Source organism: Amaranthus tricolor, chromosome 3, assembly GCF_026212465.1.
Source record: "Amaranthus tricolor cultivar Red isolate AtriRed21 chromosome 3, ASM2621246v1, whole genome shotgun sequence".
Classification (NCBI taxonomy): domain Eukaryota; kingdom Viridiplantae; phylum Streptophyta; class Magnoliopsida; order Caryophyllales; family Amaranthaceae; genus Amaranthus; species Amaranthus tricolor.
The window spans coordinates 23,636,648-23,649,795 of NC_080049.1; the positions used below are offsets into that span (position 1 = coordinate 23,636,648).

At 32.2% G+C, this 13,148-nt stretch overlaps 1 non-coding gene across 1 annotated transcript; it reads left to right on the plus strand.

The window, feature by feature from the left end:
- The first annotated feature begins 7,707 nt into the window (after positions 1-7,707).
- On the plus strand, positions 7,708-7,781 carry TRNAI-UAU (transfer RNA isoleucine (anticodon UAU)). Its single transcript has one exon. It is a non-coding gene; the product is annotated as a tRNA-Ile (tRNA).
- The last annotated feature ends 5,367 nt before the right edge of the window (positions 7,782-13,148 follow it).

The window sequence follows — 13,148 nt, forward strand, 5'->3', positions numbered from 1 at the left end:
ATGGAGCAAGAAATCCCTCACAATTTGTATAACCCCAATAGTTACCTTCAAAGTTATTAAAATAAGAAGATTAATATTATTTTATTAAACTTTCTAAATTTACTTTTAGTTTAGTAGGTTGTATATAGCTCTAGGCACCCTAAAGCCATTTGGCCTAGAAAGAGCATTGCTGAACACGGACATCATGTGCAGAGCCTTCCCAACCCGCAAGAACTTAGATAAATTGCATATTGGGTGCAGAAACACCCAAAACGTTCATAGCCATTGTACCTTTTCTTGTCTGATACTTTTCACGTTCTTGGGCATTCACACTTACATTATTATAGGTGCCATCTAAAACTCCCAAGCAATTCTATAAATTCAAAAAACACATCATTCATTTAACCACACATAAATATTTTGAACCTAGTAGTTAAATGAAAAACCCACTAATACCTTGAAATGTTTCTACCTTTTATCATCACAATCTTCCGATATTGGTGTGGGCTTGTAAAGCAAATAATCATGAAGCTTGAGTACAGCTTTCAAACATAAGTTGAATTGATGACTCACAGTTTCTCCACTTCTTATAAAATAGTGAGCAATTGATCTATTTTTCTTATGATGTGCTAATGTGTACATAAACATAGCAACTATTTCTTCAAGAGACATATTTTTTGTACGATTTAGACCTCCAATTTCTTTAAGCATCTCACAAATAATACCAAAGGTTTTTCTATTAACACGGAGTTTACTTTTGCAATGTACATCACTTTCTTGTATTAAGCGATACATGACATTTAATTGTAATTTTTTTTTATCCCTTTTATTTTTGATCAATTGAACACCCCTAATTCTATTAACGCTCATCATATACCAAACCCAATACATCATAAGAACTATAGTGACATTTATTACAACCAATTGAAGCTATTTTAGACTTTTTTTTCTCCGTACTGATTGCATAATGTGATCCATTTACAACGTTAATAAGAAGCTGACAAAAAATTATACAAAAAATCAAAATCAAATTGGTATCATAACAAGGTTAGAAGAGGGGACAATTAACAAATTGAAGAAAGATCAAAAAGTTTCAGACAAAGTGCATCTACTTTGTAAATGGTCGAAATCTGGTATTGGACTTCATCATTCTTTTGATTTACATACAAATTTGTTATTAGGAGATAGCTGAAATTGAAAAGGAAAATAGCTAAACCTAAAATTTGAAAAATAATTATGGTGAAGTCAAAAAATTAAAGAAGTTTGTCGATGAACTAAACCTAACATAAAGTAATTTTCCTAAATATTGAAAAGGACAATATCAATTAGAGTAATTACTTTAATATCAATTACTTTAATACAATGATAAAGACTTTCTAAAATAATACAGAAGACTTCCTAAAGTGAAGAAGACTTCTTAAAACAATTCTAACATATTTTCGTCAACTACTGCAATATAATTTCAAGTTTTTGTCAATTAGGGATGATACAGATGACTTCCAAAAAGTGAAAAATTAAAAAAGGCTTCTGAAAAAATACTCTGTACAATACAAAGAAAAATATGATTGAAATTACCTAATGATATTTATGTTGAATGAAGATGGAGGTAATGACGATTGGGCCTCAAAGTTCCACTATTGAAGCTTGCCTATGCTAATGGAAGATAGCTAGAGTTGAATGTAGAGGAGAAATCATGAGAGGAGAGAGAGAGTGGGGAGATGGGTGAAGAGAAAAAACTGAATAAGGGTATTTGTTACTCCTGGTACATGAGAGGTTAAAAAATAAAGGAAACAAATACCCTAAAGTAACGGATTGCATTTACGTGATCTCATACCAAACAAAAAAATTGGGGTATCGATATTTGCTTCCCTTACCTGATATTAATTATGCCGTACCAAACAGGATCTACATACTAACCAGGTCCAAGAATTTAGAACGGCTCTTGGGCCATGATGTGGACGTAGTTTAAAGTTTTGTACTGATGCCTGTCTGAGGAGATACCTGAAAGCAAAGAATTGGAATGTTGACAAGGCAAAGAAAATGATAGAAGAGACGCTAAAATGGAGGGATACATACAAACCCGAGGAAATTCGCTCAGTAAGTATGAAGTACATTGTTTGGTAACACAATCTATATTATGTACATATATCATAGAAATTGGAATGTTGACAAGGGTTAGACTAATTATACTAACCAAACTTCTTCAACTTTCTAGGACTAGTTTACAAGAAGTGGGTGCAAGGAATAGATCAAGCCGCCAATATGTGAATACATAACTGTTCACTTTCAACACTTCCTTCATCTAATTGAAGCCTAGGTCAAATCATGAATATCAGTGTCGTTCTTGGCGTTTTGTGGACTCTAGGCAAACTAGAAGAAATGAACCCTTTCTAAATAGAGTCTACTTTAATTTGAATTTAAACAGATATTTTGAAAAAAAAAATAACAAAGATAGATCCTATGTTCTAATTATCATTACAAATATACGCGTGTCATATACTTTTTAATTGATAAAGGAATTAATCATAATTGCAAACTTTTAAGTTTCTACTTCATTAACCATAATCTTCAGATATTAGAGTCCTTTTCTAATTATGGGCCTAGGCAAATGCCTAATTTGCCTATAATTAAGAACGACTCTGATGAGTACATGCTCACCAATATGTTAAAAAATTCTGTCGAAGCCCTTGCACCGATTCAAATTGAATATAATCAGATATACTTTCATGTTTTCGGATCACTCTTTATCTTTCTCATAGGAGAAGAAGCATCAAGCATTGTAGGCTAAAATGTTGATGCAGATTGCAGCATGTAATACTCATTGTGAGAGCTTTACAAGTCCTAATTTGCAAATTTTATGATAATGCTTGTGTATGTTTTGTCCAGCTTGAGGTTGCACATGAAAGTGAGACAGGAAAGTTCTCTCGGGCAAACTTCCATGATTGTGAAGGAAGACCTGTCCTTATAATGAGGCCGGGGAGGCAGGTGATCTTCTTTCTTTCCCTTAAGGCTAGTCTTGAGATTTTAAGGCCCAAGGCGAAACTTAAATTATTGGACCACTAGATTTATTTTTTGTTTTATGTTACAATCAGATAAAACTAAAAAACGAAGAAAGCATAAAATATAGATTAAAAAAGTATACATCTATAATATTGGATAATATTGGAAATATGCACCAATAAATATAAAATTAAGGCAAACAAAATTAGTCAAACAAACACATAAGCAAAACAATATAAAAAAGGAAGCAAAACGAAAATATAAAACAAAATTCATATATCATGAGTAGGGCCGGATAGTTTTGAGGTGCAACCACCTGGGACCCAGCTTATAAAGGAGTACAAATTGAGTTAATCCTTATTATTAAAAATTAATTTGTGCATAAGTACTTTATTATTACACGATTTTAAATTTGTAAATTTATTTGACTTTAATGTGATAAAAAAAGAAAAAGTATATGAAGCATAGTTAAAAAAAAAAAAAAAACCAAAACTTTATTTATACAACAACCCTTCCTTATGTTTGGTCGTATGATATTTCAGCCCATTTGGAGGTTAGTAAACTGTTTAACATGCATTTCAGTTGCTGTTATTTTATCTTTACAATCCACCAAGGGTATTTTTAGTTAGTAAATTGCTTTGTATTCATTTTATTTGTTGTTTTTATCTTAATAACAAAGGTCAAGGTCTTGTTGGTTTGTTTCGAAAATGGATACCGCAACTTCTAAGTTCTAAGTATGTAAAATAGGTCAGATTGGGTGAATTTATGGTTATTCAGGATGGAGAAGGATTTGGGATTCACTCACTAACTTTGTGTTTAATTAGTGAATTAATTAATGCTAGGTTAAGAATGATGATTTCATTTGAAAATATAAATTTGACTCAAATTGGTGTTTTAAATTTGAATTTAAGTCAAATTCACTATTATTATAAAAGTGGTTAAAAATAAGAATTTGGGAATAATAACTCAAATCTTGTCATTTTCAAATTCTTCATAATTGAAATCTACAATTTTGAATAGGAAAAATAACCTAGAATAATCCAACCCTTTTATGATTTTCCTACAATAATCTCACCTATTGATTAACCATGAATAATCCCAACTTTAAGAGGTATTTGCCTAAAAGTAAACTTGGGTAATCCGATAACTTTGGAAAATACCCCTCAAAGTTAGGATTATTCATAGTTATCAATAAATATGATTATTGTAAGAAAATCATGAATAGGTTAAATTATTCTAGATAAATATTTATTCCTAATGGCATCCTATATATTAAGAGATTTCTTTCTCCCATGTACATTGCATAAAACTCCTCATTATAGAGTCTAGTGCAAATGGCCTTAGTCTTATCCTCATCCTTGTGTCTAATAAACTCCTAGTATGAGAAAACAAAATTCATGCTCTATAGCTTGTTTAGATTCCTTGTTTTACTTTTCCCCAAGATAGATATGGAATTTCTTGTCTTTTAGTTGTTAGAGTTCTCTTGTTTTGATGAACCAAATTTGTTGGCCTTGTATGGATTAAAACAGGGCTAACATTTTTCCTTCCAAAATTTCTTTTTGCCTCTATTTGACTACAATTTAACATATTTCAGACTATAAAATACTTTTTGCGTTCGAAAAATCTCCAGAAGGTGAAGTTTGTTTACCCTAAGAACAAGGAGAGTGCAGAGCTGATGAGATCCTACTTTGATGTAGAAAATCTTCCGAAGGAGTTTGGCGGCAATGCTACCCTTGAATAAGACCATGAGGAATTCTCTAGACTTGTGGTCGAAGACGATGTGAAGACCGCTAGATACTGGGGATTAGATAACAAGCCATGCCATGCTGCTCAAGGTCATGTAGTTCAAGAAATACTTGTGCAGCTCAAACCATCCCATTTTTATTACTAAAAATTATTTTTATCCCTATTTATCAACTTATAACAATTAAATTATCATTATAATAATTAAATTGAAAAATAATTAATAATACCCATTGACATTATCATTTATAATATTTAAATTATACATTAATTATGCTATTTACAAAGGCCCATTCCGACCTTTGTTGAGCCCTTTTAGAGCCCACTTTATTTTAATTATAGTAGAGCCCACTTTATTTTAATTATAGTAGAGCCCGTTTTAGTCTCGGCCCATTTACGACCCGATCCTTACAAAATCCATCTAAAAATGGACCGGATAAGGACTTAAAATGAAGGCCCTACCCATTTAACACCTATGTGTGACTTATGAAATTTGATTGTTGTGTACTATGGTGCTAAGTCTCTCCAATTGTCCAAATTAAAATGGATATTGGGTTGGTATAGAACGAGAAAGGAGGAAATCAGAAAAAGCTAGTCTACTCATTACCAACAAATGATATGGTATAGGCCACAAATTGAAGGAGAACTCTAGAATACTTTAGATGTAAAAATGTTAAAGTCATGATGATAATATAATCCTTGAACTAGATAAATGTACAATTTATTAAAGTATTATTTCCTCCGTTCCATTATACTTAACTGAGAGTGATATTTTCCTATACAACATATCACAATCAGTCTTAAGTATTTCAGAACTAAAGTACTCCCTTCGTTCCTTAAAAAAGTTTTCACTTTTCATTTTTGGTGTTTTATTTGTTATTCCGATAGATAATCTTTTAATTTATATCACAAATTTTGGACAAAAATAGCTTTGTTTATTCTCATTTTAATATTTTAATAATGTATATTGTCCCTATATATCTTCTACTAAGTTTATTTTAACATTTTTATATTCCTTATGGTCCTCACATGTTTCCCATTAACTTTATAAAAACACTTTTTTCTATTAAATGTGGTCTCCATATTTTTTACACTAACTTTCTTTACACAACTTTTTAATATTTTTAGTCTCCACTTTTCGTCCATCAATTTTTTTTAATAAAATAATATAGTCTACTATTTAAAATATTTTATTTTTCTTAATTTTGATAAACATTTCTTATAGGAACTTAATTAAGGAACAAAGAGCGTAATATTTAGTTAGCTAACATTAGGCATTACTTCGCATTTGGGCATGGTCTAAGCGTAGAGTGTCCATGTGAAAGAGTGCACAAGTGTGTGGTAAACTGGTAATCAGTAAATATTACAAATAATAATGTGGAAAATAAACTACAAATACAAGATGATGTTTATAGTGTCTTCTTTGTGGAAAATAATGATTATCAGTTAATTATGATAAAAAACATTTGTTCATAACAACAAAATGCTCCATGAAACAAAGTTCCGCTTCACGAACAGATGTTCTGTTTCAAGGTGCTCAAACAAACATAATATGTGCTCGAACGAGCATATGCAAAAACTCTTTTCAGAAACTTTCTGACGCGAAAATCTCAAAGTGCTCGAATGAGCAAAACATCGAACAGAAGATTTTGGAACAAACCAATTGACGAACCAAGCATGCTCGAACGAGCAAGAGCTCAAGCAGCCTCATTTTTGCTTCGTTGTTATGTCTTTGCTTAGTCTATACCTTAGTACATGCCTTAAACCTTTGGATAATATCCTACATGCTCTAATACTCACAGTAAACACAATGAGTAAGTTTTAAGTAGTAAGTGTGATAATTTTTGGCTAGGTACAGTACCCTACTTGACACTCTTCACAAGCAATCTCATTATAGTTTAGTATATCTCATTTCTATTTTAACTACATAATTGCATTCATCTATATCTCAATCATCCAACATAAAAATGAGACTCCACATTCTTGATATAGTCTAAATTAAAAGTACGAACGGTAGCCATTTGATATTTTTCGTTTATATTTTATTTTGAATTATTTCTTCTCATTTAATTAATTTTAATGTTCGATTGTTTTCTTTGCCTAGCTTTCAGATCCGTACCAACCGGGAAGGAAGGTATAGTAGAGCTGATTATGTTTTTGGACTTTAATATATATATAGATGTTGTGGTTGGCTGTGTCAAACTACGAAGTAGATTTGGTTATGTCACCCACTTTGTACTATGTTAGTTGATTGTTATGATCTTTTAGACTTTGGTTAGTTGTTTAGACTTGAGATTCTTTTATAGTTATGTTTCAAACCTTGTGATCTCTTTATAGGTTATGGTCTGAGATTTGATCTCTTTAAAGTAAGCCAATAGTGACCTAACGTACTTAGTTATTAAGCAAGTTAAATTAATACATCTTGGGAAAGTCATGAAATTAGTACAATCCGTCTCTCCATTCACCCACTCATATCAAAGTCTTTAGGCATGGATCATTTATAACAAAATGTTATAGTGAAATGAATAGCTTAATTGACCTACTTGGTGGAGATAATTTTCCTATTATATGGACATTAACTAAACAAACTAAAAGTACCGGTGACAAAGTGGAAAGCATCAGAATCAATAAGCTAATAAGAATTAGGCATACCAATGAAATGATCAATATAATTGTTTGTGGAAAAATTACCCAGTAATTTAAGAAAACGGTTCCACTTTGCAATCGTTATTCTGAAACAAATTCATCAAAAGAGGTATCTTCAACAATACCAAACAATACCATTAACAAATAGATGAAACAAATCACCCATTGCAACTAAAATATGCAACTGCCCCTAATCAAATACAATTAAAACGCAACAAATTCTACCAATTTGAAATCCACAAAAATAATACTCCTAATAATAAAAAAAAAAGTGACAAAACAATCTGGCAATTTCGTTTAAAGTTAAAACAAAAAATTAAAACCGGTGACAATCATTAAGGTCCCGTAGTTCAGTTGGTTAGAACGTTGGTCTTATGAGCCGAAGGTCGCGGGTTCGAGCCCCGCTGGGACCAAACAAATAAAGTATTGTATTTTTATTTTCTTTCCATTGAATTTGGAATAATATATATTTTAGTTTTACCTTGAAAATGTTTCCTTATTATGTCTTTTTCCTTTTTCATTTTATTTTCAACTGTTTCATTATCTTTTCTTTTCATTTAAACTTTGACTTGTTTTATTTTCGTTCTTTTAACTTTGTATTGTTTTGGTTCATTTTCTCTCCCTAAAACATAAAATTGTTTCTTTTAATATAATTTTCTGCTGTTAAAAGGTAGGGAGAATATAAGGAGAAAAGTAATATAAGGAATTGATATATGATTCATATATGAGTATATTGCATGCATTTACAATACAAGAGTGATGCTTTTTACACTAAACATTACAACACTATTCATGAAGATAGGATTCTTTATCCCAATGCATTCATGAATAGTCATATCATTTGTAATACTCCCACTTCAATGCATTACATATATGTGAAAATTTTATTATGACATTCATAGCTCTAAACTGCCTCATTAAAAACCTTTATCAGGAAAAACCCAATGGGATAAAAACCTGATCAAAGGAGAAAAGAGTACAATGAGTATATTTCTCCTCCTAAAGTTAACATATGTCTCAAAATCGGCACATTCTAATCTTGCGTGCGAAATACTCGAATTGTTTTGACGGGAGTGACTTTGTGAATAAATCAGCGGGGTTTTCACAGGATTGAATTTCTTGGACTTTTATCTTTTTATCTTTCTGCAGATCATGTGCGAAGAATAATTTTGGTGACAAGTGTTTTGTTCCGTCTCCCCTGATGCATCATTCTCTGACTTGGTTGATACATGCATCATTATCTTCATAAATTATAGTTGGTTCCCTAGTTGTATCGTTTAAACCACAATCTTTTTGGAGTTGGCCGATCATGGATCTCAACCATACACACTCTCGACTGGCTTCATATAAAGCTATAAGTTGTGCATGATTTGAGGATGTAGCCGTTAGAGTTTGTTTTGTTGATTTCCAAGATATTGCGGTTCCTGCATATGTATATACATATCCAGTTTGTGACTTGGCCATATGTGGATCAGATAGATATCTTGCATCAACATATCCAGTAAGTATGGCATCATTTCCTGACTGGAAAAATCATCCAAGGTCTATAGTTCCCTTTAGGTATCGAAATAGATGTTTTATCGCATCCCAATGTCTTTTTGTTGGTGCATTACTGTACCTAGCTAACAAATTTACAGAAAATGCTATATCAAGTCTTGCATTATTTGCTAAGTATATTAAAGCACCAATGGCATTCAAGTATGGCACTTCAGGGCCTAAAATTTCTTCGTTCTCTTCTTATAGACGGAATGGGTCATCCTTTATGTTTAGTGATCGTATCACTATTGGGGAACTTAGTGGATGAGCCTTGTCCATGTAAAGTCGTTTTAAAACTTTCTCAGTATAATTGCTCTGATGGACAAATATTCCACTTTTCAAATGTTCAATTTGTAGTCCAAGACAAAATTTAGTTTTTCCTAAATCCTTCATCTCAAATTCCCTCATCAAATATTTAGCTGTTATTTCAATTTCTCTTGGAGTTCCAATCAGATTTAAGTCATCTACATATACAGCAATTATTACGAAACCTGTTTTAGATCGTTTGATGAATACACATGGACTCATTTGGTTATTTTTGAATCCTGCTTTCATAAGGTACTTGTTCAAACGATTATACCACATTTGCCCAGATTGCTTTAATCCATACAATGCTCTCTTTAATTTTATAGAAAACATTTCTCTAGGTACATTCTTTTTTGGTAAGTTTAGCCCTTTAGGAACCTTCATATAGATGTCTGTGTCGAGTGACCCATATAAATACGTAGTTACGACATCCATCAATCTCATGTTTAGGCATTGAGAAACTGCTAAACTTACCAAAAATCTGAGTATGTTTTCATCAACTATTAGGGAATATGTTTCTTCATAATCAATTCCCGGCATTTGAGAAAAACCTTGGGCTACAAGTCTTGCCTTGTATCTGACAATTTGATTTTTCTCATTTCTTTTTCTTACAAATACCCATTTGAAGCCTACGGGTTTTATGCCTTTTGGAGTTTGTAAAATTTGCCCAAAACTTCTTTTTTTTTCTAATGATTTTAATTCTGCCTCAATTGCTTCTTTCCATCTTGGCCAATCAGGTCTTTTTTTGCATTCATTTATCGATATTGATTCAAGATCATTTTCATCATTTATTATATCAATAGCTACGGAATAAGTAAAGGATTCATTTGGAATGATCCTTTTTCGATTCCATTTTTTCTTGGAGAAAATATAATTTATTGAGGTTTCATAATTTTCATCTTTTTCATTATCGGAGATATCTTGATTTTCTCCTTTATTCTCACTTTCATTTTGAGTATCATTAGGTACACCTTCTTGTTTTATCAATTTTCTTGGTTTTTAATCTTTGGAGCCAAGGGGCCTTCCACGCTTTCTTTGCATAACAATTTCATCACCTTTTGCCTTCTCATCAGGAATTTCTATTCGAGCAGGAGTATTTGCTGCTGGTGTATGTGATTTTTTTAACTTTCTTAGTATCTTTGAATGCATCAGGTAATTGGTTAGCAACACTTTGTAGATGAACAATTCGTTGTACTTCTTGTTCACATGATTTTGTTTTGGGGTCTAAACATTCTAAATGCGTTGCTTTTCAATTAAGTTCCATATTTCTTTTCTGTAAGTCCACATTCTCTCCCCCTAAGGATGGGAATATTGTCTCATTACAGTGGCAATCAACAAATCTAGCTTGAAATTGATCACTAGTTAATGGTTCAAGATATCGAATGATTGATGGAGATTCAAAACTGACATATATTCCCATTCTTCGTTGTGGACCCATTTTTGTACGTTGAAGAGGAGCAATGAAAACATATACAGTGCATCCAAAGATTTTCAAATGTGAAATATTAGGTTCATAACCCGCTACTAATTGCATTGGCGAATATTTATGATAAGCTGTAGGTCTTAGCCTAAACAATGATGTTGCATGTAATATTGCATAACCCCAAGCCGATAATGGTAATTTTGATTTCATTAGAAGTGGTCTTGCAATTAATTGCAATCTCTTAATTAAGGATTCAGCAAGACCATTTTGTGTGTGAACATGTGGCACATGGTGTTCCACTTTAATTCCAATTGGCATGCAATAATCATTAAAAGTTTGAGATGTGAATTCGCCGACATTGTCCAATCTAATACTTTTTATTGTATAATCAGGAAAATGATTTTTCAATTGGATGATTTGTGCAAGTAGTTTTGCAAAGGCATTAATCCTACTTGATAGAAGGCTTACATGTGACCATCTTGTAGAAACGTCTATTAAGACTATGAAGTACCTAAAAGGTCCATATGATGGATTAATTGGTCCACATACATCTCCTTGAATTTTTTTCAAGAAATATAGGAGATTCAGTAACAATCTTATTTACTGATGGTCTAGTAATAAATTTTTCAAGAGAATAAGAGGTGCATAAGAGCTCATTTAAATAGGAAATCTTAATATTTCTTAGTGGATGCCCGACTGAAGTTTCTATTATTTTATGCATCATCCCAGTGTCCGGATGACCTAAGCGGTCATGCAATAGAGTGAAAGCTCTTTATTGTCTAGTCATATCACATTTATTTCAATCGGGCGTATATGAGTGAGATACAACCCCGATGAATATGCTGGCATCCATTCAAGGATATTTTTTGTGCCATTACTTTCTGTTGTAAGGCATAAGAATTCTTTCTCATTCATGGTTTTAGTTTCCATATGGTAACCATTTTGGCGTATTGCCTTGAAACTGATAAGATTTCTTCGTGATTTACTTGAGTATAGTGCATCATTTATTATTAATTTTGTCTCCATAGGGAGTATGATGCATAGGGCTGAACAGAGTTTGGTCTAAACCGTAAACCAAACCGTAGTTTAAATATTTGGTCTGGGCCGTTTTTTTTATTAAGAAAAACCGTTTCCGGTCCAGTCCCGATTTTAAAATTTTCAGACCAGACCGGACCGAAAAACCATAATAAATTCCGATCTGGTGAAAACCATATACCGTAGACCGGAACCCGTAATTTCGATTTCATTTAAAATTTTAAATGTTAGTTTATTGTTACTGCAATGGAAGTAAGACAGAGCGTTACCGAGAGTGGATAGATGAGAGAAATTTAAATCCAAAAAAAGAAAGTAAATATTTATTTTCCTGACCAATTTGCACAGATTAATTGTAAGTAGCTGCGTAAGAAACAAAGATATAAGCGAGAAGAGAGAGAGAGATATGCGAGCAGTAAAGGATGATTTTGACTAAATATATTAACATCTTATTTTTTCAGAAGTAAACTCTACCAAAATATTATCAAGTGTTTTTATTGCGCAAAGGAGAAAGAGAGGGAAATGATTGAAGGGAGGAGAGCAATTTTCAGCGAACGTTTTGCATATGGATTTATGCCAGGAGAATGGAAGTAGTGGGATGATTCTCTAAAAAAAGGAAATGATGGCTGAAGTCGCTACTGCTGAGTGCTGACTACTAGTTTTACAGATTATCGTTTATCTTAGATTCTCAATTAAAAAAATACAAAAAAATAAAAACGGTCTGGTCTGCTCCGGTCTGGTGTCTTGACTAGTCTGGTCTGGTCTGAAAATTTTCCAAACCAGAATTTTTGCTCTGGTCTGATTTTTCTGTCAAACCAGACCAGGCCGGACCGTGTGCAGCCCTAATGATGCATGCTTTTCCAGTGCCTTCAATTAATTTTTTTTTATCCTGATATGGTATTGATTGCCTGAAGCAATTTTAAGTTCGAAAAATATTCTCGATTTTTCAATATCGTATGTGTTGCTCCATTGTCCAAGAGGCAATGAAATATTGATCCATTTACTGACATTTTCTTTTCTAAGACAAGTGAAGACAAAAAAAAATTATATTATTAATATAAAGCCAGAATACTTAATATAAAAACATAAGTAGAGAATTACAACTTATAAAAATTTTTTCAAAAAAAAAAAGGAAAACAAGTTAGAGAAACAGAAAATGCATTTAGTCATCTCAAAAGATGTAATTATCTTCTTCTTGAGGATCAAGTTTGTGGACGTTCACATCCTCATTAAAGAAATCGGAGACATCTAAGGTAGGCTTAGATGTACTTGCTTCATTTACAAAATTTGTTTCTGCCCCTTGTCCTTGGTTTTTCAGGGAAGTTTGATATAAATCCACTAAATGTTTGGCGATACGACAAGTTCGCTCCCAATGTCCAGTCATGCCACATCTATTACATGTGCTATTGTGTTTCTGGACATGTTTAAAATTATCATTTCGGGGGGCAAATATATTTCTTTCATAAATGTGGCTACGTCCGCG